Source organism: Alosa sapidissima, chromosome 17 (assembly GCF_018492685.1).
Source record: "Alosa sapidissima isolate fAloSap1 chromosome 17, fAloSap1.pri, whole genome shotgun sequence".
Taxonomy (NCBI): domain Eukaryota; kingdom Metazoa; phylum Chordata; class Actinopteri; order Clupeiformes; family Clupeidae; genus Alosa; species Alosa sapidissima.
The window spans coordinates 19,759,736-19,787,638 of record NC_055973.1 but is presented as its reverse complement, the minus strand read 5'-3'; the positions used below and the strand labels follow the sequence as shown (position 1 = coordinate 19,787,638).

The following is a 27,903-nucleotide window of genomic DNA, read 5'->3' as shown; positions in this document are numbered from 1 at the left end:
TAAGGAGGCTTAAGTGAAAGTTAAACCGTGTCAGACAAGTCAGTTTGTTTGCTGCCCGCCGAATATCGTTGGCAAGCAGGTTGCATGACTGTGGGTAGAGTGTAGCCCAGCTCGAGGAGCTTGGGAAGAGAGAGCACGATAACCTTAACAACCAGATGCTGAAGCTTGAGAAATTGTTGCCGAAAACGACATGGGCCTGCAAAAGAGTTGCGCGAGGACTGCGACCCGGCAGTAGGTTATCGTGATTTGAAGGCTGCAACAGCGTGAGCGTGACTGGCTCCGATATGCAGAGATTAGCGATGAAGCGACATGCAGTGGCCCTGACTGAAGGACGCACAGGTCTGAACAGCGCAGCAAACGAGCGCGGTAGGATTGTAACAAGTAACGCCACTGAGGGCAGAAGGGGCGAATATAAAAATGCAGAGAGCCCAGGTCCACGCGGAAGCCTGAGCTAGGACGTCAAAGTCAGCGTACTGAGAAGCAGAAGCAGTGTTAGGTGGTACATATTTAAAGAGCCCACTGAATTTCTATAGGCTAGCGCTGATTGAATGAGTGAATGATCAGATTGCAGGGCTTTCCCGAAAGTAGGCAAAGCTAAGATTGGCTCCGTGTAAGCTTGGGAGGAGTAAGCTACACTACGAGTCTTCCTAGTAGAACTTTCGCTGAAGCTATCATTTCCCGGCTCCGTTTTTCCCTTTGAGCAAGGCACTTAACTTAAGTTGCTCCAGAGACAATGTAGCAATGCCCCTTGTAATATAACGCAACCTGTCCAGGACACAGAGCCAGTGGGACCCCGTCACCCAGAGATGTGCCGGTATGATGTTGACCACGTCTCACATCTCACATGGACACGTGTCGTATGGACACATCATAGCTGATCTTCTCCGCTTGCTGTTTTAGCCAGTGACAGTCATAGTGAGTCTCCTTACCACTCTACTTTACCGACCACATCTCCTGACAGATCACTCTACCTGACTGGTCTCTAACCATGACGTATTGAGCGTCTGGTCTCAGGCTGTTCAGGTTGGCTTCCACGATCTACCCTGAGCTCAGATGAACTTGTGTATCTCTGGCACAACAGTCTATCTATCTAACTTGATGCTGATGAAATACTGTAACATTGACATGGTGTGCTCTGCGACCATGCATTGCCAGACATGATCGCTATGGTTGCTACAGTATATTACATAATAAAGTATATGTGTTATTTGAACATAAGCCATAACTTAACCCCTCTCTGCCATGCTCTATAGCAGTGTTTCTCAGACCAAGGACACTTAACCAATAAAAAAACCTCACAAACCACCTAGCTAAAAGAGTACTTACTTCAACAGTACACAATAGGCCTACTCACTGAACCACCTTGTTTATTGTCTTTGCACCTTGCTTATTGTGTCAGAGGATTTAAACATAGCTTACATAGGCAGTGTTGTAGAACTGTTTGGGTTTACATACAAGTTGGTTCAATATTGCAAACAACTAATCTCGATTAGATTTTACCACGTCTACTGGCGGAACCACTTGGGATAGCTTGCGGACCACCAGTGGTCCCCAGATCACACTTTAAGAAACGCTGCTGTATAGGAAAGCTTAGCTCCAGTGGGAGTATGAGGGATAATTGATCCATGTCCCTCACTGTTGGCGACAGCTTAGTTTATAAAACACTAATACATTAATAGAGCCAGCATTTTGCCATCCTGGTCTCCCTGAGCGTAGTGAATCATTACTATTCAGTAAAGACTCTTTTCACCGCGGAAATGGTACAAGCAGGTACGACGTGCTGGGCCTATTGTAAGACTGGATTAGTCTCCCGCTCCATATGGATGTCCCCGACAAAAGAGAACTACAGCGGTGTCGTAACGTTAAGGTCGGGTTCATCCGCTTTATTCTGGCGCTATACAATTACTTTTCAAATCTAATTGAAACCTGCATGTTTTATTCATGACTTTCTGCACGATACGTTGACAGGAAATTAAGAAAGTTTCATTTGAATGGTTTGAATGACTCAGATGTTTCAAGTGCAAAACAGAACAGCTCTATTTTGTGTAATTCGTGCTTTGCTGAAAGGATCTCTACTTGTCTGGTTGAATATTGCTTGCCAATGTTTAATCATGGGATTGAGGTAGATTGAGAACACATTATCTCTTGTCATGCTGGCTCAAGGGCAGGCTTCCGTGATTCATTCCCTTGAAGGATTATTTGTCTGTTTCCTCCTTTTCCAAACAGAAACAGATATCATGCCTTCACACACAAGGTATTAAGAGAAAGCTCACACACACACACACACACACACACACACACGCGCAAGTCTCCCCTGATATTATGCACAGAATATTTGACACTCTGAACTGTATTAAACAAGCAGTGCTTTTGACAGGAGCTTCATTCCTTTTTTCAGTTCCCTCTCTCTCTCTCTCTCTCTCTCTCTCTCTCTCTCTGTCTCTCTCTCTGTCTTCACTTCAACATGCTCATTGAGCGCGGTGGAGCTATGATTGACATTTCTATGCAGTTAGCCTTAATCAAACGCCTGGAATAGGGAGTTCAAGTTAGCTGTTTCAATACCTCTCTGTCTGATTGGTACACTTGATTTTTCCCCCCACCTAAACGCACACCTAGGAAGCAAACAGGACTCCTGGAGGAAAGAGAGAGAGATTCTCCCCTGTGAAGAGTTCCTGTTTCGTGCTTCAGTATTTTCTCTGCGATCCGCTGGGAGAAGGTCCTTAGTCCTCCTCCTCTTCCTCTTCCTCATCTTCCTCTTCTTTTTCTCTCTCCCTATATGTGGCACTTCAGAGGCAGCGACAAAGGAATTTCCCATTTTTATTCAATATTAAATCACATGTGGTAATGCACCCTTGACTGGTGTGGTTTAATACCACGTGGCTCGTTAAGCCAGGCTGACTTTGTCTGGCCGCGATAAACATTAGCTTCACAGCTCACAAGTGGAACCGCCCGTCTTCCGGCACTCTGAATGTAACAAGTTCTTCTCCATACCCCGGAGAGCAATTCAGCTGAGTTTTTCTGCCTGCCCCTGCCAATCACACGCTGCCCAGGGTGGAGAGGAGCTCTATTAATCTATCAGCTGCAACCTCGCTCCTGACCAGAGTCCTGCTCGGACGAGCCCCTCTTCGGGGTTTAGAATGCAGCTCAGCGCACTCTTCCGTGGGCGCTGAGAATGAAGGGTGAAGATGATTTCAATTTCACTTTGACTCTGACATTAAGCCCACTGCACTCAAGAGCAATCAGTCTGAGAAAAAAGGATTAGATTCAGTGGCGTTTTTGCAGTATGATGAAGGTGATGTTTTCAGGAGAGATAGAAGGCTCTGTTGCGTTTGTGTTTATTATCAGGCTAGATGTAATGGCAACAAAAATTATTTCTTTCTCTTTGCCAAAATACCCATAGCCACTGGCATGCACAGAATACATAACACCTCTATATTATATTTCTTGCATCTTAAAAAAATGAATTAGTGTTATTAATAATCTCTTGGGGATGTTATTTTGTTTGCTTCTGAAAAGGCAGGATTGACTGTACGCACCCCAGTCATAGAGTTATAAAGTTAAAAATGTTTCTTCACAGACATAATGCAACTGCCGCAGGACTGTGACAAATAGACTACTGAGGCATCCATGTCAATTAGACATCAGGAGATCAAAGCGCAGAGCCAGGCAGTTCTGTGGGGTAGCCAAGTACTTACAGTCCTGCTTGATGAAAGGCCGTGCTTTGAGCTATGCCCTGGAGATTCCTCACTGCCGATGTCATATCCTATTAATAATTTACACCAATCCAACTCCCTGTGAATATTTAACAGCTCGGATGCTGTCAACAGGTTCCAACAAGGCAGAATACACAGTCAAGGAAGCCAAATCACTGCTCCATCCGTGTGTGAAGTCTATTAGACTCAAGAGCCCAGTGCTGCTCAGGAACCAGACGGATACCAATAAAGGCAAATGTGTTCGGCTCTAAACCACTCATATGGGTGAGACTTTAAAACAATTGCTTGTGCAAATAGTTGTAGCAGCATTACTCTTGTTAAATTGAGATTAGGGGATAAATGGAATAGCCAACAGAATTAAAAATTGTTTTTCGCAGGTCTCCGACGTCTCTCTCCCTGTTTCAATTTAGCCGTGAATTATTCAGCAGGCTGTAATAAGGGAGAAGACTTGCGTTTGCACAGTGACCCTAATTATTCTAATCCCATATTGCTAACAATCTCCTACACCAGACTCATTTGGACCTGAGAAGGCAACATAAGACCATCGATGAATATCTTAGCAAAGGGCGCTATGCTGTTACGCTAGGGATTTCAGCATATTTATGCCTCAACCTGCCTGGGAAAAAGATGTGCGGCTAATCATTAGGGTCAAATGTCAACTGACAAACATCAGCACATATATCTCAACTGATGGACCACACCTGGGAGAGGCTCTAGGGGAGTAATGGGGTGCAGCAGAGGAGTGTGTCTATATATGTGTGTGTGTGTGTGTGTGTGTTTCCGCGAGTGTGAGAGGTGTGTGTGTGTGTGTGTGTGTGTGTATGTGATACACCACAGCAGTGAGATAGACTGTCAGATTTCTGGTTTGCAACAGAGGAAGCTGTCAGTGTCCTCTGTGGTGCGTGTGTTTATGTGAAGAGAGTGTGTGTGTGTGTGAGGAGTGTATCTTTCTCTCTCTCTCTCACGCTCTCTCTCTCTGCATATGAGTTTGTGAGTGTGTGTAAGGAATGTATGTGTGTGTGTGTGTGTGTGTGTGTGTGTGAGAGAGAGAGGAGATTGTGTGTTGCATGTGTGTTATGTGTTAGGACAGTCTCTCTCTCTCTCTCTCTGTCTCTTTGTATATCTGTGTGTGTGTGTGTGTGTGTGTGTGTGTGTGTGAGTGAGAGAAAGAGAGAGGGGAGTGTGTGTACAGTATGCATGTGTGCTGTGTGTTAGGACAGTGTCTCTCTCTCTTTCTCTGTGTCTCTCTCTATGTCTGTGTGTGTGTGTGTGTGTGTGTGTGTGTGTGTGTGTGTGTGTGTGCAGGCGTGCTCACAGGTTTCTCACAGATCAGGGAAGCTCTAAGCTCCAGGCTGTGTGCAGGAGGATCAGTGGTGATGAGGTCTCCAGGCAAACAGAAAGGTAATGGGGCCACAGTAGACATGTCAAACATTGGTGTGTGTGTGCGCATATGTGTGTGTGTGTGTGTGTGTGTGTTGTGTCCATGTTGATTCTTCTCCTCAGTCCTAGGCCTCTGTGGAGCTCCTTGGTGTGGACTCAGGACCCAGCAGATCTCCTTGGGATCCTGCGAGGCTCTGCGACCGAAGCTCAGAGATCAGACTCATGCCGCCCCCCTCCCCTCCCCCCCCCCAGCCCCTCCACACCCCAACACAAACAACACACAAAACACACACACACACACATACATACAAACACATATACATACACACACATACACACACATACATACACACACACAACACACACACACACACGCATACATACACACACACATACATACACACACACACACACACACACACACACACACACACACACACACACACGCATACATACACACACACATACATACACACACACATACACACACACACGCGCGCGTGAGCGTCACCACCTCTGCCTCTGTCGCTCCATCTGGCTCTTGGCACGTGCTCAGTGGCTACTGCCAGGCCAGCCGCGGCGGCGCTTGCGCCGGCACAGCAGTGGCAGATTTGATGGGAGGACTTTGCCACTCTTCTCCTGCCAACTTCACAAGCGAGCCTCACACACACACACACACACACACACACTAACAACACACACATACTAACACACATACACATACTCACACACGCACACGCACACACACACACACACACAGACACACACATACACACACACACACATACTCACACACCCCCACACACACACATACTAACACACATACACATACTAACACACACACACACACACACACACACACACATACTAACACAAGCAAGCCGCAGGCTGGAGGCACCGTGTGCAGGGCGTTTGCCTTTCAGAACCACGTGCTCGCGAGCGTGTGTGTGTGTGTGTGTGTGTGAGAAACTGTGGCCATGTAAAATGTGTGTTTATCTGTGAGGTTGTAACTGTGTGTGTGTGATGTATTTGTGAGTGTCTACATTTATGTGTATGTGTGTAGAGAAATGGACATCTTTTCCATATGCAGGTATGTGTGTGCTCATGTACATATTCATCCATATGAATGTAGGCTATGTGTGTGTGTGTGTGTGTGTGTGTGTGTGTGTGTATGTGTGTGTGTGTGTGTGTGTGTATGTGTGCACGCAGGCATGTGTTTCGATCCACTGCATATATATGGTCTTGTATTTCTCGATGAGAGTGAAAAACGTATTCCATTTGTTGAAAGACAGGAGAGGTTTCCTTTTAAATTCTACTGATGACCACCTCCTCCATCAGATAAAAGCCTGCTCTGATCTTAAATTGGGATGAGAATGAATTATTCCTTTTGATTTGGGAATATTTTTTACCTCTGTGATGTCCTGCACTGACTCAATCCATTAGTTTCAACCATTGTGGTTTCATCTTTGTCTGTGAGTGCTTTACAGGGAATTATGTTATCCGTGAAATTTGAAATTAGTTGTGCCTCTATCAACGAAGTTTGCTGTGTGAGTTGTTTCTTATCAGGAGCTGCAGTTCTTGAATATGCACGTTCAAAAATATAACAATATAATACTAAACAATATACATATATATAAATATATAAACTGTATATGACCCATAGAAACAGAGAGTTTCTGACAGAGAGTTTGTTTGTATGTTAAATCCACTGAAGAAATGTGCTTTTGAGATGTAGACATGCAAAAAGATAATACTTTATAACACATTATGTGCCTGGTTAAATGAGTTAGCGGTGAAATGTCATAGTCTCAGATCCGCCTCAGGATGAGCTGTGACAAAGTCAAGAGATATTTCTCAACCAGGCAGACTGCGGAGGAAGCCACTGATGAGAGCCCGAGGGGATCCTGCACACACACACACACACACACACACACACACACACACACACACACACACTCATAGACACTCATGCACACATACTAACACACTCACACACTTACACCCACACACACACACACACACACCTCCAGGAGGTGGTAAATCAGCAGGAGACGTCAGGAAGTAGGCCTCTGAACTGGGTGTTGTAAACAGTGAACACACACACACACACACACACACACACACGCACACAACCAGCAGGCCTCTGAGTTGGGTGTTGTAAACAGTGAACGTGGAGCAGCTGAAGTAAGGAAGAAGATCTGTATGAGGAGAGAAAGAAAAAAAAGAAGGGCAGATAGAGGGATGAAAAGAGAGAGGGAGAAGAGGTGAAGAAGAGATAGAGAGAGTGAACTCAAGAGAGGAAGAGGAGTGAAGAAGAGATGAAAGGATGAAAAGAGAACAAGGGAGGGAAGAGGAGAGAGGAATGAAAGAAGAAAGAGAGGGAAGAAAACAGAGGGAGGGAAGAAAAGATGAAGAAGACAGAGAAAAGAAAAGAAAGGAAGAGAGGGCCAATGAAACTGCTCTCCTGTGTTCCATAATGGAACTCCTTATCTCAGGAATCATTAGCAATCGCTTCCAAAGTGTCCCAACAAGATAAATGGGTCTGATGAGGCTAACGTTGATTTATTCAACACTCCCTGTTTCCTTTACTACTGATCAGGCTAAAGTTGATTTATTCAACACTTCCTGTTTCCTTTACTACTGATCAGGCTAAAGTTGATTTATTCAACACTTCCTGTTTCCTTTACTTGTTTTATTAACTTTACTGACTTCTCCTTCCTCAATCTAAACATTTAAGATGTAAGCAGAAGACTGATTAGGCATCACATAGGTATTGGCTATAATGTAGCATTCACCTAGACCACATAGACCTTCTCTTTATGATTTGAAATGGAAATATATATACCCTTCTATTTTTGGCTTGTTGAGAAGTCAGCCCAGTAAAAGAAATGTACGTCACAGGCAGCTTGGACAATCAGGGGAAGTAAGGAAACGTACCCTCATGCTATTCAGAAATCAATGGCGAGTTTGATTTGGAAAGATTGCTCTTGCCTCAGCTAATATAGCGGCTGGGATGATTTATATGCATGAGTGCGTCCCGTATAGAGGACCTTACTCTCCACGCTGCCAATGCCCGGCTCCGGCTGCTTTATTTGCCTGACCAGAGCGACCACGTTAAAATCAATCCGCACTTAACTCAGTATGGATCGCTGTTAATCTCAGCTCCGTAACCCAGTTCATATTTCCTCAGCCTAATCAAAGGTATCTGCAGTTGCTATCGACGATGGCACGCTCGGCCTCTCCCTCTGTCACCCCTGTGACGTGTGTGATGGTCCAGAGATGATGGAGGCACAGACTGTCGGATCATACAAGTTATTAACTCTAAAATACTGCTGTTTACACATGGAGTCAATGGCTAATTGTCATACTGTTATTACACAGTGAACGAGCTCAAGTTGACTGGTGCATATCATATTTCTTTGTGTGTGTGTTGTGTATGTGGGTCTATATGTTTGTGTGTGTGTGTGTGTGTGTGTGTGTGTGTGTGTGTGTGTGTATGTGGGTCTATATGTTTGTGTGTGTGTGTATGTGTGTGTGTGTGTGTGTGTGTGTGTGTATGTGGGTCTATATGTTTGTGTGTGTGCGTGTGTGTGTGTGTGGTGTGTGTGTGTGTGTGTGCCTATGTGCTTCCCTACTCTCTGGACTACTCTACGCCAGATCATGGTGATGACTTTAAAATCACCTCCTGCTCAGGAGTGGTGGGACACTCTGCTCGCTCATCGCCGTGGGAACCGGTGGAAACGTTCCATCTGACTTTGAGCCAGCCGTTCATCAAGAAGGCAGAGGCTCCTGCCCCCGAGATAAAGGTGACCCCAATTTCACCAAATTAAGCTCTCTTACTTAATGGGAATTTATTAATCAGAAACATGCTTTTGGCAAAGAGTGCCATCTCTGTGTCTAAGAGGTGGTGGGGACAATGGAGAGGGAGAAATCCCATCTGGTGAGAGGTGGCTGCCATGTCTCTGGGTGGCTGAGTGGCTGGGTGGGTGTCGATGCCACCGCAGCAGGAGAAAGGCGTCCTCAGCACGCCTAACACATCATGCATTGTTACAATTTAAGATATCTAAAAACAGCAGGATGGGAGCAAAGAAATCTGTGAAGTCAAGACTCCGTAGTAGTGATGTTTGCAATGTCAGTGCAGTCATGTATGAGTCTGGATGAGAAAATAATAGGAGAACAAATTATGTGTGGTTCTAAATAGTCAAGGTCACATCTTAACATTGACATCTAACACTAATTCCACCACTAAAAATCAGAGCCAGTTTGCGTTTCAATCAAGGCATCTGCTTTAGACTGTGAAGGCTATTACCTCTCAGTGGTTAGCCACACAACCACAACAAGCCTTGATTGAATTCAGCCTCTGTGCTTTTTACAGTGAAATGGAAAGTGCTCTAAGGGTGAACTCAGGAACTAATCAGGACCACATCAGGGTAAAATACAGGCTGAAGCAACACCTGGTCCGGAGCCGTGCAGATCAGTAAAGATCAAGGTCAGGGTAGGACCAGGATTAGGAGCAGGATCAGGACAGGGAAAATCTGGATCAGAACTAGGATCAAGTCAGGATCTGAGATGTGTGTTAAACTCCCAGGTAAGTAAAGTAAAGAAAAGTATACTTTTGTCCCCAAGAGGAAATTTGTCTTGGGCTTGATGATCACTGCATCACAGACATACACAGCTCATACATAAGCAATTATAAAAAACAACAGTTACACATACAGCCCCATACCACCACAGTTACAACAAAAGACAACTCAGTCAGAGCTGCACACTGGATAACATATAGGTAGCCAGCTATCTATCATTGAGCATCTTTATGGCAGTTGGAATAGTACTCTAGTACTCTAAAGCGTCTACCTGAGGGTAGGAGGGCAAACTCCTCTTATGGATGTGTGTGGGGTCTTCTACAATTTTCAGTGCCTCCCTGAGGACTGAATTTTCATAGAGTGCCTGCATGTAGCCCTGGTCTGGATGACCTATACAATCTTCAGGGCAGTTTTGACCAGACGACCCAACTTGGACTTTAACTGAACTGTCAGATTGCCATACCTGGTCTGCATGCCATACTGTATCACACTCTCTAAGATCATCTGGAAAAATAAAAACAAGAGCCCGGTATGAGGTATGAACATCTCAACGCTCCAACATCACTCCTTCATAAATCTGTAGGTTTTGGAGAGCGTTTGTGAGGCCTAGCTTCCCTTAGTGCAGATCTGGAGATTCAGAGAGCGTTTGTGAGGCCTAGCTTCCCTTAGTGCAGATCTGGAGATTCAGAGAGCGTTTGTGAGGCCCAGCTTCCCTTAGTGCAGATCTGGAGATTCAGAGAGCGTTTGTGATGCCTGGCTTCCCCTTCCCCCTCCATGTTGTCACTCGTCAGATGTTCCTCCTGTCAGCCTTGACTTGTGCCTGTGCTGAGGCGCGTCACCTCTGTCACGGGAGAGTTCAGCTGGTGCATGACTGCCAGTTAGCAACTGAGTAGAGCAGTGGAGATAAGCCGAAGCGCTCACACTCCTTTCTCATATTCCTTCATGGAATTCAACCTCAAAATAGATAATTTACCTGTAGTAGCAATGTATTTGAGTAGGACTGCGTTTTTAGTAGTGCTGCGTTTGAGTAGCAATGCGTTTGAGTAGCAATGCATTTGAGTAGGACTGCGTTTGAGTCGTATACTGAGTTTGAATAGACATTCTCAAACCCACTTAAATGCTATATAATATTAAAGGTCAGCGAGATTATTTATATATATATTCGTGTATTTCAATTCTCTTCCCCATCTTTCCCTCTCTCCATCCCTCCCCCTCTCTCCATTTTCTTATACTGTTCTCTCTCCATCTCCCCCACCCCCCACCCCCGCCGACCCCTCAGCCTGCCGTCTGTGTCCATGTCCATGACCACCACAAGGCCTCCCTCTCTTTCAGAGCAGAGCACTGATGATGGATGTCCTCCTCTCTTAGTGCGTTACGTCTCCCCGGATCAGGAAAGCAGTTCGGCTTTTATTTATCTCTGCTTGCCATTTTGTCAGCTCATCTGAAGCATTTTCTAAGATCTCATTTCTTTGTGTTTATTTAAGTAGTTATTATTTCACTGGGTTTCACATACTCACAAACAACATCTGACAAATAGTCTAATGGTATTGAAACAGCAACTGGAGATGTTCGTTCCATTGGTCTAATGTGTTTTTGAAATAATTGCATTCATGGCCATGGGCATGTATAAGGACCTTGGCTACCATGCAGTAACAACAAAATTCATTGGTTCAGTTCTCAACTGAGCAATGCACTTAGCCCTGAGTTGCTCCAGGGGGAATGGCCCCGACATTTGGTAGCCTATCTGTGAGTTAAATTGTATAAAGTCTAAATAAATAAATGAATAAATAAAATAAATATTGATCCATCTCTGTAGAAACGTAGAGAGGAAGCAGCAAAAGAGACAATGAGCCCATCCCATCCACTGCATGGTCTTCTCCCTAAAAACAGACTACACTGTACTGGTATTCAAATTAATGAATGTTGGGTTCCATACACACCAGTAACCAGTTTCAAGGTCACCACAGTAATGTTTAAAGGAACCGTATGTAAGAAATGTATTTCAATTAATCTAGACATTAAGAAATCATGTTAATTTCAAATACTTATATCACTGACAACAGCAGTCCGGCCAGGATATTGTCATTTAAAAAGTGAAGTTACTGATGTTGAAGTTGTGTTTTGTCATGTCATGTTGTGTTTTGGCCTTATGCGCCACCCTCCACCTATCTACTAATCACAAAGTCAGTAGTGTTTCGGCATCTGGGTTGGCAACCTCGAGTCAGGGGGAGGGGGAGGGAATACACCGCTCTACAGTAATTTGAAAGTGATTGCAGTACCAGTTTTGGCCACAATCTTACATATGGTTCCTTTAAGATTCAAAAATAAAACTAGAAGCGACATTCAACTGAATGAAAACTACAGTGATTGAGGATGTATTATCCATGTACGACTTGTTATCTCGTATCTAAAGTGTGTGAGAGTTGAGAGGCACACAGACACACTGCCCCTATGCCTGGGAGTAGTCCAGATGTTGGAGGCAGCAGGTGGACAGCTCGGAAACTGGCATCATACCCCACTCAACATCATTTGTAAGAAATGTTCAAAAGTAGGAGCCTGGAACTACATCTGGAGTAGCCTGCAGGCTAGAGTATGAAATATGAAACATAGAAATATGCAAACCAATGTCATTCATACAAGTAAAAGGTTTTACACACCACTGATGAAAACAAAAACACAACCATAGAGATATCAAGAACAAGTAGACGTAATAAAACATTTCAAAACAAATTTGCAAATGGCTATTTTGTTTAATAATGCAGTGTTCATCTCAAGCAATTTGATTTTTTATAGCTCATTAGCTAAAAAATATTCAAGCCAAACTTATTCATTATCATGTTTAATACTCTAAGGCAGTTCTATTCCAGATAATGCCCCTACTGCTTACTCATGCAACAATGCTTATTAATTTGAAAACTCAAATATTATTGCATAATAATAATAATAGTTATTTGTGAAAAACCCCACAAACAACAAAGACCAGTCATAATGTTAAAAATGCTCAGACAGAATACTTTATACATCTATACATCAATAGTACATATCTATACATGTGCCCAGGACTGAAGAAACTGAACCCCACACCCTAGACCTCCCTGATGTTCAAACTCTGGTTTCAACCTCACTGATGTTCAAACGCCCTGATTCCATATTTTAACTCCTTGTGCTGAGATAGGTGTCGGGCCCAGGGTAGGGCGTGTGGAGCCTGATTATGGAAGCACTGTACATAAAAAAAAAACTAGATGTACCGCCGAGCGGTACAAAATATGACCGCCGCCCAGTCCAGCACATTTTTTCCACAAAAATAAATCACGCTGAAAGGCCTATATGATTCTGTCTCACTAAATTGCATTATCCACACTCAATTCTCACTGGTATCTGCTAGACAACAAGTACCAAAACATGATTAATTCATAGATTTCACATGTAAAATTCATTTTATACAACCCCACCTCCATCTTGCCTGTTCATAATTCTGAGAAATTCTTGAAATGTGTGCATGTACATGTGTGTGTGTGTGTGTGTGTGTGTGTCTGTGTGTGCGTGCTTGTGTGTGTGCCTGCGTATGTGCCTGTGCCTGTGCATGCAAGCGTACATATGTCTACTGTGTGAGTATGTGTCATACGTATGATTACTGTGAATGTATGTGTGTGTGTGTGTGTATCTGTTTGTGCACATGTGTGCACATGAAATGGGTTAACATAACCCCTGGAGGCAAACATACGGAAAAAAAATGGTCATCCTAGGCCCTACAGTTCTCAAGATATTCACAGAGAACTGTGTCTGCCCTACCCTCCTTTCGGGGGGTCCAGTTCAGCGTGGGGGCTACAGATCAAAACGAAAAATGACGGTTCCATGCTATCCATGTGGGGGTACATGCCCACCAAGTTTTGTGTACCCCGGTCTTTCAGTGTCCCGGGAATCCTTGTTGGTGTACGTCACTAAATGTACACATAAATGATTTTATTGTAAGGCCCCCCATGAACGAAAGTACACAAAACTTGGCATGCATTCGGAGGGTGTCATAATGATCCTACACTTTTAATTTCGTGCAGTTTTGACCTTGTCAGCCAGAGATATTGTGATGAAAACACCTAATTTTTTGCTTTTTAATTTTTAACTAGGTGGCGCTCTTCATGAAATAAGTGGTAATGGGATGGGTTGACATGCCCCCTTAAGACCAACATACATAAAAAAGGTGGACCTCCTAGGCCCTACGGTTCTCGAGATATTCACAGAAAACTGTCTCCGGCCACCTACAGGCCAGTTGGGGTATAGTAACATAAATTAATTTATTGTGTGGCCCCCCATGAACGGAATTCCACAAAACTTGGCGTGCATACAGAGGGTGTCATAATGATCCTACACTTCCAATTTCGTGCAGTTTTGACTATGTTAGGTCACAGATACCTTCAATTACAACACCTCATTTTTACTTTTTTGTGTTTAACTAGGTGGCGCTATACATGAAATGAGTGGTTATGGAATGGGTTGACATGGCCCCTTGAGATCAACATACAAAAAAAAATGGTCCTCCTAAACCCTACGGTTTTCGAGATATTCACAGAAAACTGTGTCTGCCCTACCCTCCTTTCGGGGGGTCCAGTCCAGCGGGGGGGCTACAGATCAAAACGAAAAACGATGGTTCCATGCTATCCATGTGGGGTTACATGCCCACCAAGTTTCGTGTACCCCGGTCTTTCAGTGTCCCGGGAATCATTGACGGAAATTTGGGCATGCGAAAAAGAAAAAAAAGAAAAAAAGAAAAAAAATCTGACTAAACCTATATGACCGCCGCTTCGCTGCGCGGCGGTCATAATTAGGTCTGGAAATTTTAAGAGCTTGTTTGATTTCTCTAGAGATGAAAGTGATGGCTTTTGGCTTTTAGTCAGAATCTTTATTCATTATTTACCATCTTTAAAGGGCTGGTTTGGTTTGAGTGGAGTTTGATTGAGTGTGTAAAGATGTTGAAGAATCATTCTATGAAAATGGGAGCATGTACAAATCTCAAATTCATTTTAAAATAGAGTTTGCCCTATTTCATGCCATTTTCATCAGACATCGACATTGTTCTTGAATTTACTACTTTACATCCAAGCATTTATTTTTTTATGTAGACCATTTAGAAGCAGTGAACATTTTCAACATCTTCAACATCTAGTGAGTGCAGCCCAGATAGGTACATTGAAACAGCTTTCTTGGCATTAAGAGTGGGACATTGAATTCTCCAGCCAGTATTCTAGTGTGGAATTCCCATCAGGAATATGTGAGGGCATCTGAAGACCTACTAATGGATTTGGTTTTGCCAGTCATTTCTCACAAAGACAAAAGAGCAGGGTGCCAAAGTTGGCATCATGTTATTCATTTTAATGAATTACTTTTCTCACTCATTCAGTTATTATGACCGCCGCGCAGCGAAGCGGCGGTCATATAGGTTTAGTCAGATTTTTTTTTTTTTTTTTTTTTTTCTTTTTCGCATGCCCAAATTTCCGTCAATGATGACCGGGACACTGAAAGACCGGGGTACACAAAACATGGTGGCCATGTAACCCCACATGGATAGCATGGAACCATCGTTTTTCGTTTTGATCTGTAGCCCCCCCGCTGGACTGGACCCCCCGAAAGGAGGGTATGGCAGACACAGTTTTCTGTGAATATCTCGAAAACCGTAGGGTTTAGGAGGACCATTTTTTTTTTGTATGTTGATCTCAAGGGGCCATGTCAACCCATTCCATAACCACTCATTTCATGTATAGCGCCACCTAGTTAAACACAAAAAAGTAAAAATGAGGTGTTGTAATTGAAGGTATCTGTGACCTAACATAGTCAAAACTGCACGAAATTGGAAGTGTAGGATCATTATGACACCCTCTGTATGCACGCCAAGTTTTGTGGAATTCCGTTCATGGGGGGGCCACACAATAAATTAATTTATGTTACTATACACCAACTGGCCTATAGGTGGCCGGAGACAGTTTTCTGTGAATATCTCGAGAACCGTAGGGCCTAGGAGGTCCACCTTTTTTATGTATGTTGGTCTTAAGGGGGCATGTCAACCCATCCCATTACCACTTATTTCATGTATAGCGCCACCTAGTTAAAAATTAAAAAGCAAAAAATTAGGTGTTTTCATCTCAATATCTCTGGCTGACAAGGTCAAAACTGCATGAAATTAAAAGTGTAGGATCATTATGACACCCTCCGAATGCATGCCAAGTTTTGTGTACTTTCGTTCATGGGGGGCCTTACAATAAAATCATTTATGTGTACATTTAGTGACGTACACCAACAAGGATTCCCGGGACACTGAAAGACCGGGGTACACAAAACTTGGTGGGCATGTACCCCCACATGGATAGCATGGAACCGTCATTCTTCGTTTTGATCTGAAGCCCCCCCCCCCCCCCCCCCCGCTGGACTGGACCCCCCGAAAGGAGGGTAGGGCAGACCAGACACAGACCCCCGAAAGGAGGGTAGGGCAGACACAGTTCTCTGTGAATATCTTGAGAACTGTAGGGCCTAGGATGACCAATTTTTTTCCGTATGTTTGCCTCCAGGGGTCATGTTAACCCATTCCATGTGCACACATGTGCATAAACAGATACACACGCACACACATACATTTACAGTAATCATACGTATGACACATACTCACACAGTAGACATATGTACGCATGCATGCACATGCACAAACACACATACGCAGGCAAACACACAAGCACGCACATACACACACACACACACACCCACACACATAAACATAAATTTGTACACGCACACATGCACACAAGAACAAAAACAAAAGAATTTTTCCCGTCATCTACTCCCTGAATTTTTGGTCATTGATACCCGGGACACCGAATCACCGGGGTACATGAAATTTGGTGGGTATGTAGCCCCACTAGACTTTTACGGAAAAATTTCATTTCGTCCCCGGGGACCACCACCACCCCCACCACACCACACCCCCCCCCCCCCCCCCCCCGTGCTGGGCCCCCCGAACCGCAAAAAAAAAAAAACAGTTTTTCCTAAATAACTACCTGAACCGTGGCACTGAGGATGAAGAATCTTTTATGGTATGTTGGTCTCAAGGGCCCACATCAACCTGGCTCATAATCACTCATTTGTGATTTGCACCCCCACCCCCGGTAAAAAATGAAAATGCAATATTATTCTGCTTTAATCGCCCCTATCTTCAGTTAAGATGTTCAGAACTGCACCAAATTTTATGTGTATGATTGACCTGGCATTCTCTGGGGGTATGCCAAGTTTCGTAGAATTTCATCCATGGGGGGGTCTAAAAAAATTAGGTTATGTGTACATTTAGTGACTGTACACTCATTGGCCTGTAAATGGCGGTGCACACATATACACATGCACACACACAGGCACCCACATACTATCGGTATTAGAACGGCCGATACATAATTACAAATTCAGTAGGATTAAAAGAAAGCCAAAATAAATATTCATCATCATCATGGCTGCATTTTCAGTATTGGCGATAAGTAGTCGTTTGTCCACTAGATGGCGCATCGTTGCAGTGAGACGTAATTTTGTTGGAAGTTAAAAGTGGGTTGGAAAAACAATGGACGCTTCCTACAAGGACTGTAATTTACCGCAGCGAACATCTAATAAGGATAGGACGATGTTCACATGAAGTGTAATTCCCATTTCTTCTTGAAGCCGAAATAAATCTGAGGATGTTTATCGGACATGCTTGGTTTTTACTGCAGGTACGTTAATCTTGTAATATCAATAAGGACCTAGGTAATGTTACCGTTAGCGTTGGTTGAGTGATGGAGGCATTTGATTGATTGCATTTGTAGAAAACTATAAATGCGGTTATAACAAGCAAATTGATAGCAGCACTGTTTGTATCTTTCGACTGTCATTTATTGCACGTGCTACAAAATCATTCTGTGCAATGGAAGATTTACCAACGTTACACCGGTCTGATACAGTTTTACCTATACATGCGTGAGACTGAGACGCCTGTTTATTTTGTTTTAAGTGCGTGCAGGGTGTGAGAGGGGAATCGATGTGCTTTGATTACAGCTTGGTAGTTGTAGTCTGTGAAATTAAAAAGCACGTGTGTGTGAAGTATCCAAACAATCACACCTTCATTTCATTATGGCTGCTTTAGCAACACACCTTAAGCTACTGTGTAGTGGGTCCCATTTAGAAGTGGCTACTTCATTCGCGCTTTCCTTGACTCATGGAGCTGCATGAATGTTATTACAACTTTTCGCCACGATATGACAGTTTAAGTCCGCTTGATACTGTAAGGCGTAAACCATTGGTTTCCAAAGGAGATTTTATTTGTGTCGCCAGCATAGCCTATTGACAATTTATGTTGTAAATAGGCCTACCTTATAATCCTACCTGTAGCTTAGGGAAGCTAACAGCTTTCTATTAGGATCTAGTTTGTTAGTTACCGTTTTGTCATAACTCCCTGATGCATTTTTGCATTTAGAATAGCCAGAGCGTGTATATCTCAATCGGAAAATTAAACAATATCGGGTGCCTATGGACTAGGCTGGGTGAACCCAGCCTGATCTGCCCGCTATTTATTTTTTGATTTCTTAAATTTTTGATTGCTTGGTCTGATGAAAGCCAGACTAGCCATGGACCTCAGTTACACAATGCAAGGGAACATGAATCAGCCTATATTTGCACGAACAATAACGGACAAAAGCTCTTCAACTAGCGACGCATTTCATCAAGGCCCATTTGGACATGTCAGTTATTTGCACCACTGGTTAGATGTAAAACAGCATTTCGTTTCAGACTAGGCTACTGTTACTTAATTTGTGCATTAACAATAACGTTTCAGACTACTGTTACTTAATTTGTGCATTGACAATAAAGTATTACATGAACTAAAGATGACTAAAATCTTATGTAGAAGAAGAAACATTCACAAAAAATCCATCCATCCAAAAATGACCTTTGTTTTTGATAGCTGTTGAAAACGGCATGGAACTGACAGAGATGTTTTTGTTTATAAATACATAAAAATAAATAAATAAATAAATAAATAACATTATGCTGATACCTTTTGCTTTTCCCAAATACAATGTAGCCTACAGGTGTAAGTGACCTTTCATCAATCCAGTTGCAATGTATGAACTGTGATGAACTGCCCTACTTGTGATTGTTTAGAGATTTTAAAGGTTTTATAACAATGCTACATCTTCTTTGGCTATTCTACAATCTATTCACCTTTTCAGCACCAGTAGGCTACTTTCTGTGCAGCCGCACACACACACTCAGGCATGCCAAACAAGCATACACAAAAGTTTCAAAAGTGGGGGATGGAGTAAAATATGGAGACAAATTGAAGTGTGATTTATTTGCGCGGAACAGATGTACAGGACTGAGCGGCGGTCATATTTTGTACCGCTATGCGGTACATCTAGTTCATTTTCATTCACTCACTCACTCACTCACTCATCTACTCACTCATTCATTCATTCATTCATTGCAATAGAGACATTGATGAAGATGTTTGGCTGGAGACTCTAACAATACTCTTTAGATTATCCTTTGTAACAAATAGCAAATCTAATCTATTAAATCTACCATCTTGCCATCTATCTCAGGCCCACTAAAAAAAATCCAATATTTCACTTTGCCACTCATCTTTCAGAGGTGTTAAATTCAATGAAAACAATGACACTGCTGTGGATGCATAATTTAATATCTGTCAGCTGCAAAAGCACCCTTAAAGAATTAGCCCTCTCCTGACAGAAGGCTGTCATGTTGGCTGCATAAACAGGTGAATCTGTATTTTGTAAATAGATTTCCTGTCCAAAGACAAGCTTATGATGTCTGATTCTGGTCCTCAGTCGCACACACATCGCTAGGCAACAGGTGAGCCTGTATCTCGTGGATGGCTGCTGGTTGTCTGTGAGAGGCTTGAGCCCCCCTTCAACACAGTGAATACACACAGAACAGAAATTAGCACCAGACACAGTTTACAAACCAACAGTTCATGTACTATACATATCATGCGTTTACATATTATGTCAACATTTATCATGGCCAGTTCTACATTTGCATTAACTGAAATATGTATAGGATAATGGGCAAAAAATGGGTAGACAGACTGATTGACTGCCAGACTTTCTAAAAACCAAATCATTGGAAATATTGGAATTGGAAATGGTTGGAATTATCTAATGGTTATTGTAATGCAATCCATTGATTGGTGGATTGAATGATGGAGTGATTGATTGACTGATTGATCCAATAATTGATGGAATGAGCCTGACGTTGTTGGTGTTCTTGTGATCGACTCGTAGAAACCTGTGTATCAGTGAGAGGGACAGACAGAGGCATGCCTGAAGGGCTGCAGACCAGAATCTGAATTTATCATCAGCTCATTACTCTCTCTCTTTCTCTCTCTCTGTCATTTGCTTGACGTGTCTCCTGTAGGTCTTTGTTCAGCTGTATTTATTAACATGAGTACGGCTTAATTGCAGTGGTCTAACAGGACATGCTGATTAATAGCTTTTCATTCTGTCGCGATTATTCAGTTTGCCTGAAATACATTAAAATACAAAGAAGATAAGGCAGGAGCCAGAAAACAATGGCGCCAGTCGGACATGATGGAACCGTAAGAGGTCGGACACGGCTCTCTCTCTCTCTCCTCCAGCAGAGTGAAAGGGGAGAAAATGTTTAATTGGCATTTACAACAACGTGCTGCAAATTCAATTTGATCAAAACATTGTGTGCAATTGTGTGGATTATCAGTGTAATTTCAGCTCTCGATAGTTCTTTTCTTTGACTAGGGGCCGATGTGAAAGGCATTTACTGAACAGTGACTGAAAGAGAAGGGGGGGGGGGGGGTTCAGCAGGGGAGCACACATACAGGGTTTTCTATTGGGGCAGAGTTGCCATGTTTGCGAGACAGAGTCAAGCCAGAGAGCTATCAGATTAATGCAATGTTTGTGCGTGGCACATAGTCAAGCTGGGGAATGAAAATGGGTAAAAAGGCGACAACAAAGGCCATTACAGATGTTTGAAGCGCAGCTACGAGGAAAAACCCACAGGGCCGACTGCATCTGAAACAGAGCTGTTCCCCCATCAGTTTCTAAAAGGCGCTGTTGTGTCAAAAACACGAGCAACGTGGTAATTACGCCAGAGCGATGAGAGACACATTTAATTTGTCGCGGCTCATGTGACAGTGTCATTACCATGATCTAATACCTGTCATGTCGCGTCATGTCTGGATGCATCTGTTATTTCCCATAATGCCATTCTCACGTCAAGAGCTGATTGGGCGCTAAATCAGTCGCATCTTTACCCTGCTCCAGCCATATTTTATGGTCATGGCAAGACATTGCACCACCAGCTACCATGGTCACACATCTTTTTGAATAAGTGGTTCATGTGATACCATGGCTAGTACTTCTTCGCTTTGGACAAAAACATTTGCTAAGACCCATAAACATAAACATACTTTTATAATATTTATACTGTATATCCTGTCATTGTGGAGTTTTTAGTAATACTTGCATAGCTATGAGTTATTGTTGTTGTTAGTGATACCTGCTTGTATTTCAGCCAAAATCCGCCGAGGCTGCCAATGTTTGCAGAGTACTACCTCCTCAGACTGTTTGCGAGTGTTCGCAAACATTCGCCAAAAACTCAAGGCAAACACCTGTTTGCAAACGTTCGCCTATGTTTGCGAATTTGAACGCACCTCTGGAGTCCAGTGCGTCTGCCTGGGATGGCCTTTTTGGTTACCACCACTGGACTGCCCCGTACAAGGCAGTTTGCGTTGCACTGGCTGCTGGGTTCAGCCCAAAATAGTACTTGTCACATGCCGTGCGCCACAGTCAAAGTTCAACAATGTCCAAAAAGAAAAATAAATTTGCAGAGGCACTCTGAGGTTGAAAAAGTATTTAAAAAGCCTTTAATTTAACATGGCAAGAACTGGTTAAAAGCACATGGGCCTATACGCGTTACTGCCATATATGGCCTTCATCAGGGCATAGAAACAAGAAGTCTGTCACAGAAGAGCACCTGAGAGAGAAACTATCTGAAGTCTCCTGAGTGCCCTAAGCCCCTTTGTGTCTTTTCAACAATGTCCAGTTGAATTCCAGGACTTCAGAGCTGTGTTCGAATTGTTCACTCGTTCACTATATGGTGCACTATAGAGTGAATCAGCCATTTTGTAGTGGTGCTCGAAATCCAACTGAAAATGTCGTTCACTACTTTCGTGCCCTACAAAAATCATTCCGTGATATGCCTAAATGTAGGGTACAGAAGCTGTAAAGTACCTGAATCAATCTAGACCATCATGCATTGTGGACTATCCCGATTCCTGAGAAAATCTGTAGTTTGCGAGCTGAAAGAACACGTCAATCAAGCTATCCGGATCTGGGAGGTTTTTCTGGGAGGCCATTCAGACTCCGCTGTGTTCTCTTGGCTGGAGAACCACTGGGGAGCTAAGCATGGCGCTGACTGAAATGTAGCAGGACGGATTGCAGGGACGCTTCATAGTTGAGGTGTGTGTGTATATGTGTGTGTGTGTATGTGTGTGTGTGTGTGTGTAAAGAGAGGCGTCAGCCCAGCCTCTCTGCTTACAGTTTCTCTGCTGAGCTCTTATTCAGCCTTTTCGTTTTATTTTTTATTTTTTCTACTGACAAGAGGCTTAAAAGTAAACTGTGCGTGAGTGTGTGCGCTTTCATGTGAGCATGTATATATTTGTCTGTGAGCATGTGTTTGTGTGTATTTTTGTCTGTGGATATGCATGCATGCATATTTGTGAGTGTTTATTTGTTTGTGTGAATGTGTGTGTGTGTGTGTGTGTGTGTGTGTGTGTGAGCATGCACGCTGCTGACTAAGATAAGCAGTGTGTGTGTGTGTGTGTGTGAGCATGCACGCTGCTGACTAAGATAAGCAGTGTGTGTGTGTGTGTGTGTTATGGCTAACATTCTGTGCTCGCTGCTGTTTCAGGCCATCTGCCGTCGTAGCCCAGTCCCTCTCCGTCAGACAACTCAGCTCAGCAGCACAGGAGCTCCGAGCCTCTCACAGAGCTGCCAGCCCAAAGGGGAAACAAAGAAAATGAAAGATTTAATCTGAGCTACATCCACTCCACTCTGATTGATTAATTGATTGGGTGTGTATTAAAGATTGATTCATTGAAGAGGAAGAGAAGGCCTGTGTGTATGTGTGTGTGTGTGTGTGTGTGTGTGTGTGTGTGTGTGTGTGTGTGTGAGGCTGGATCGAGCTGGCAGGCCTGCAGCTGCAACAGGAAGGGCTACGTGGATTGATGTTCTCCTCTCATCATCGCGAAAAGGTGCACTGAACTTAATGAAATATTTACAGTGGTACTTCACAATCCATTATTCTTGGGCTCTGCCGTTGTTTAATGCTCAGCACATGGATACTAATTCAATTTGGGCCTCCCAGATCTGACCTTTCAATTCACACCTCTTTGATGTGACCTTCCAGATTAGACGGCAGCGTTCTGAGTCTCTCTGATCATTAGATAGCCGAGCTCGCCCTCCCTCAGTATGAAGCAGCACACATGCTACCAGCCCAGAGGAACTTCATTCTTACATAAGTTAGAGCAAAGACTTCCGACTTCCGACTGGCTCAGCAAACACAATATTTTACTACACGGAGAGACCAGGTAACCTTTATCACAAAAATGTTTTACATTTTCATTATACAATTACATCTAATAATGTATATTGTATAATGGAAGAGAATTTGAACAGGATTTTGTCCTTGGATAAATAGCACTCTGTCTTTGTCCCTCTTCCCACCAGCACCAGCCAGTACCCCATAACACAGTACACCGCTTGCTTTCTCTTACTGCGGAAACATAATTGCTTGCTGCAAAGTAGGTGATCAGTATTGCTCTGAACAGGCCCCCGTAAACAGACGGATGGGCATCTTTGGAATGGCTGAATGTGGACGACAGGGAAATGGCTCGTCTGCTGAACTTTGGGGAGGACACACACTTGGGGAGGACACACACAGCACGTCCTCAGAGTTGCAGCAGCCAGTGTGGCTTGCAACATTTCTCCCCTCTCTCCTGTCTAAATGTGTGTAATTGTGGTGTGTGTGTGTGTGTGCTATGTGTGTGTGTGTGTGTGTGTGTGTGTGTGTGTGTGTGTGTGTGTGTGTGTGTGTGTGTGTGCTATGTGTGCACTGGGTGCTGTGTGTGGAGGAGAGAAGCCGTGGGCTCGCCATCACCACTCACCACTGGAGAACAATGGAGCCAGCCGCATCCGCATAAAACACACACACACACACACACACATACACACACACACACATACCTACACACACACACACACACACATACCTACACACACACACTACACACACACACACACACACACATACCTACACACACACACACATACCTACACACACACACACACACATACACACACACACACACACACACACACACACATACACACACACACACACCACACACACACACACAAAGAGGCATCCATCAGGTGTGGTATGGGATCAGTATTGGAGGCAGCCTCTGACTGCCGGGAGAATGAAGCTCATCTATGTGTGTGTGTGTGTGTGTGTGTGTCTATGTGTGTGTGTGTGTGTGTGTGTGTGTGTGTGTGTGTGTGTGGTAGGGTGGCCAGTGTGGGCTTGGTGGTCAGACTGATGAAACTGTGTTTACAGACCATGACATCCAGGGGTGTGACTGTGTGAGTGTGTGTGAGTGTGTGTGAGTATGTGGTGTGTTAGGGGTGGGTTGTCTAGTGTGACCCTGTGAAAGTGAAGTTTAGTTCTGACCTCACATCACAGCTGTAAATCAATGAGCTGTTTTCCAGGCAGATAAAAGAACGCATATCTGTAATGTAGAAAGTGAATGCAGAAAAGTAAACACACACACACAGTGGTTAACGTGGAGGGGGAACGGGGAGGAACGCAGTTCCACCACCTCAGATAAATTAATATTAAATATATTCTTTCATACCATTGATATAGCGCAATGATATTGTTAAAATAAATGGTGAGTAAATTTTTCACGTGTACAGTGGTGGCCAAGAAGCTAGCAATTCTTGTCCAAAAAGTATTGCTACACCACAATACTCAATATGTTGTCCAACGGTATGTCATTTTTCCCCGTTGCACCAACAATGGATTTTAGGGTTCCCCCACCTGCCAAATCCCACTTTAACCACTGCCCACATGCACACACACACACACACACAGGACAAAGAGAGGAAAGCACATCTGTATGTAGAAAGTATGAATGCAGAAAACAACAAACACACACACACACAAGACAAGCAGAGGAAGGCACGTCTGTAACGTCTGCAAACACATACACACACACACACACACACACACACACAGGAAGACAAACATAGCCGGCAATGAACACACTTTTCCACGGATTCTCAGTGCATGTTTGTGAATATCACTCACCACGACTGGGACTAGCTGCTGTCACTAACACTCTGTCCAAACATGCCTTAATGTGTATATCTGTGTAGTTGGGCTCAATACTGCATCACACAATTACAGTTCAGAGCCATCCAGCTACGAAGTCTGCTCCATTCAGTTTGAAGGTTTCTTTTCTTGAGCTCTGGTTGGACTTGAACAAGCCTCATAAAAGAATCATCACAAGCACACACACACACACACAGTATATGGTAGCCCATGATAGAGGATAACTCTCTATATAAGATGAGTGATATATATTTTAGGGAGATGTATACGTGCACAGCCTGCAGTCCATGGTTCGTCTCCGTGAGTGTTCTGGCACATCAATCGAGCCTGGCGTCTCAGGAAGGAACGCAGCATCATTACTGCAAGACACTACCACAAGTTTAGCCCACGAAGTCAGATGAATAGTGGTCCGCAATGTGCTGTGCTGTGTGTGAAAAAGTTGAATGCTGCATCCTTATTACTATAGGAAGCTATTAGATGTTTACCGCACAAAATCAAGTGAATAGTGGTTCACAATGTTCTAGGCTGTGTGTCAGAATGTGGAAAGCTGCATCATTACTATAGGAAGCTATGGGCTTTATGGTGAACGAGCCACAATAACATTGATTATATACTGTATATGTGGGATACTCAAATCAGAGTTGATGGTTGTAAAAAAATCTTGAGTTGATGGTTGTTTTTTTTACAAAACAATAACACAGACGATAAAACGGAATTTAAAAAACAGGTAAACGGCGTTACCAATTTGCCGATCCCTGCAAATCTAAGAATCAGTGTTATCGCACAACAAGTTGATGTGATTCTGTGATTCTGGCTTCTGGTTTAACCTTGTGACAATTGACATGAAGCCTATTAGCACACAGAATTAGATAAAAAGTGGTTTAGGGTGTTCTAAAGTGTGTGTGTGTGTGTGTGTGTGTGTGTGTGTGTGTGTGTGAAAGAATGCAGAGTTGTTACTATGAGAAACTATTGCACACAGATGGAACCAGACACAGTGGTTCATGGTGTGTCGTCATATGTTATTCTCAGACACAAGTGGAGTTATGATGCTGCCTCTGACCTGTGGTTCTGGTATTTACTCTCCAATGAGGCTGCATTCTGTGAGTTAGCACATAGCAATCAGACTAATGGTGCTGTTCTTTCGCTGATGTGTGTTTACGGTCGAGAGATGCGCTGTCTGTCACGTCTGTAATGGCGGGTGTCTGTGGCCGAGAGATGTGCTGTCACGTCCGTGATGGGTGTCTATGGGTCCAGAGATGTAAACGCTGCACGTTGAGAAAACAGACCGACTATTCAGCGTTTGACAGATTGATGATGTAAGCCAGCCCTTCGCCACCTGCTCAAAGGCAACAGCTGCTACAGAGTCACACAGACGTGAGTTTATGTCCCGACAAGGCTGGGATCTGGAGAGATCTATATTTCAATTAGCCATCACCATAACTGAGTGCTGAATAATAGAGAGACTAGAGAGAGAGAGAGAAAGAGAGAGGGAGAGAGAGGGGGGGGGGCTACTGGCAGAGCGAGAGAGAGATTATGAGGACGTGTGTGTCTGCAAATGCTCATTAACCTTTTGAAACAATATCATAAATTCTGTTAGAGCATTAGATGTGTTCTTCTCAACTGGCATCTCATTCAAACCCTGAGCATACCGACCCCAATGTTATTACAGAGGTTAACAAAAAAACTCCATCTAATTCATCTAATAGAAACAGTTCTATTTCGATTCAGTTTGAATTAATCAATTAAAGAGCAGTTCATGTTGTTTTGTTTTCCCTGGCTGAAACTACACACATTGGTTTAGGGTTTTTAATTTATCCCTCTGAAGTCATTAGTTTTTAGAAAACATAAAACAGATTGTAATCTGCAATGTAATAAATTGATTATAAAAATCGTTAGTTCACACTAGCATAAACAGGACAGCACACGGCTCTTTGTAAATGTGAAAATGGCAACTCAGCTGATACATGTCTAGATAAGGTTAATAGGTTTCTATAGATCTTGATTGATATCAGACAGGGCATCTTGATCTGATCAGATGACTCACAGCTTATGCTGCGCTGTTCAAACCATGGAGGCATTCTAGAACTAGAGAGAGGGAGGAAGTACCACTCCCTTTCATTTCAATGGCCCATGCTAGGCTAGCTGCTTTAGCCAAGAATAGGCCTATACTTAATTGGCTGCCACTATCATGTCATCATTTGTGGCCATCTGTAATTTGGCACCTAATTGGCTTGTTTGTAAAGATGTGGCCATGTCAGACACCATATTTAAAGATGGTGGCAGCCAACCTGGATAGCTGGCTGAAGGTAACCCCCCAAATCTAAACTCACCAAGGTTCTGCTGCATGTCAGGGGGAAGGATGGACCACTACTGCCCTCTACTGGCAAGGAACCTGAACTACAGGATAAAAATAATTCAGCATCTCTCCCACCCCTCCCTCTCTGGCTGGGTTGATCTCTGTCCTTCCTCTACCTCAGGGGTTCTCAAAGTGTGTGGCGGGCCCCACTAGTGGGGAATAGAGACATGACAGGTGGAGCGCAAAGAACAAGAGGTTTTTTTGTACCTATGCCTTTCTTTTTTGACAAGGAAGATCATAGATTAAAAAAAAAATAGCCACACACAAACATTGGAGTCATAAACAGACCGACATATGAATTAAAACATCATCAGATCCTAGACAGGAAATGTAACCTGGAATCAAAATGCAAAAGTATTTTAACATTACCATTTTGCTGGGGTGATGGGGTCAGGTAGCCTGGAAAATCCAGACCCTG

General features: G+C 43.5%; 1 long non-coding RNA gene across 1 annotated transcript; it reads right to left on the bottom strand.

Moving 5' to 3' along the window:
- Positions 1-27,532, bottom strand: LOC121688858. The gene is made up of 4 exons (XR_006024707.1): positions 27,522-27,532; positions 27,048-27,056; positions 5,040-5,051; positions 1-451 (listed from the first exon to the last, which is right to left on the bottom strand). It is a non-coding gene; the product is annotated as an uncharacterized LOC121688858 (long non-coding RNA).
- Between the last annotated feature and the right edge of the window lie 371 nt (positions 27,533-27,903).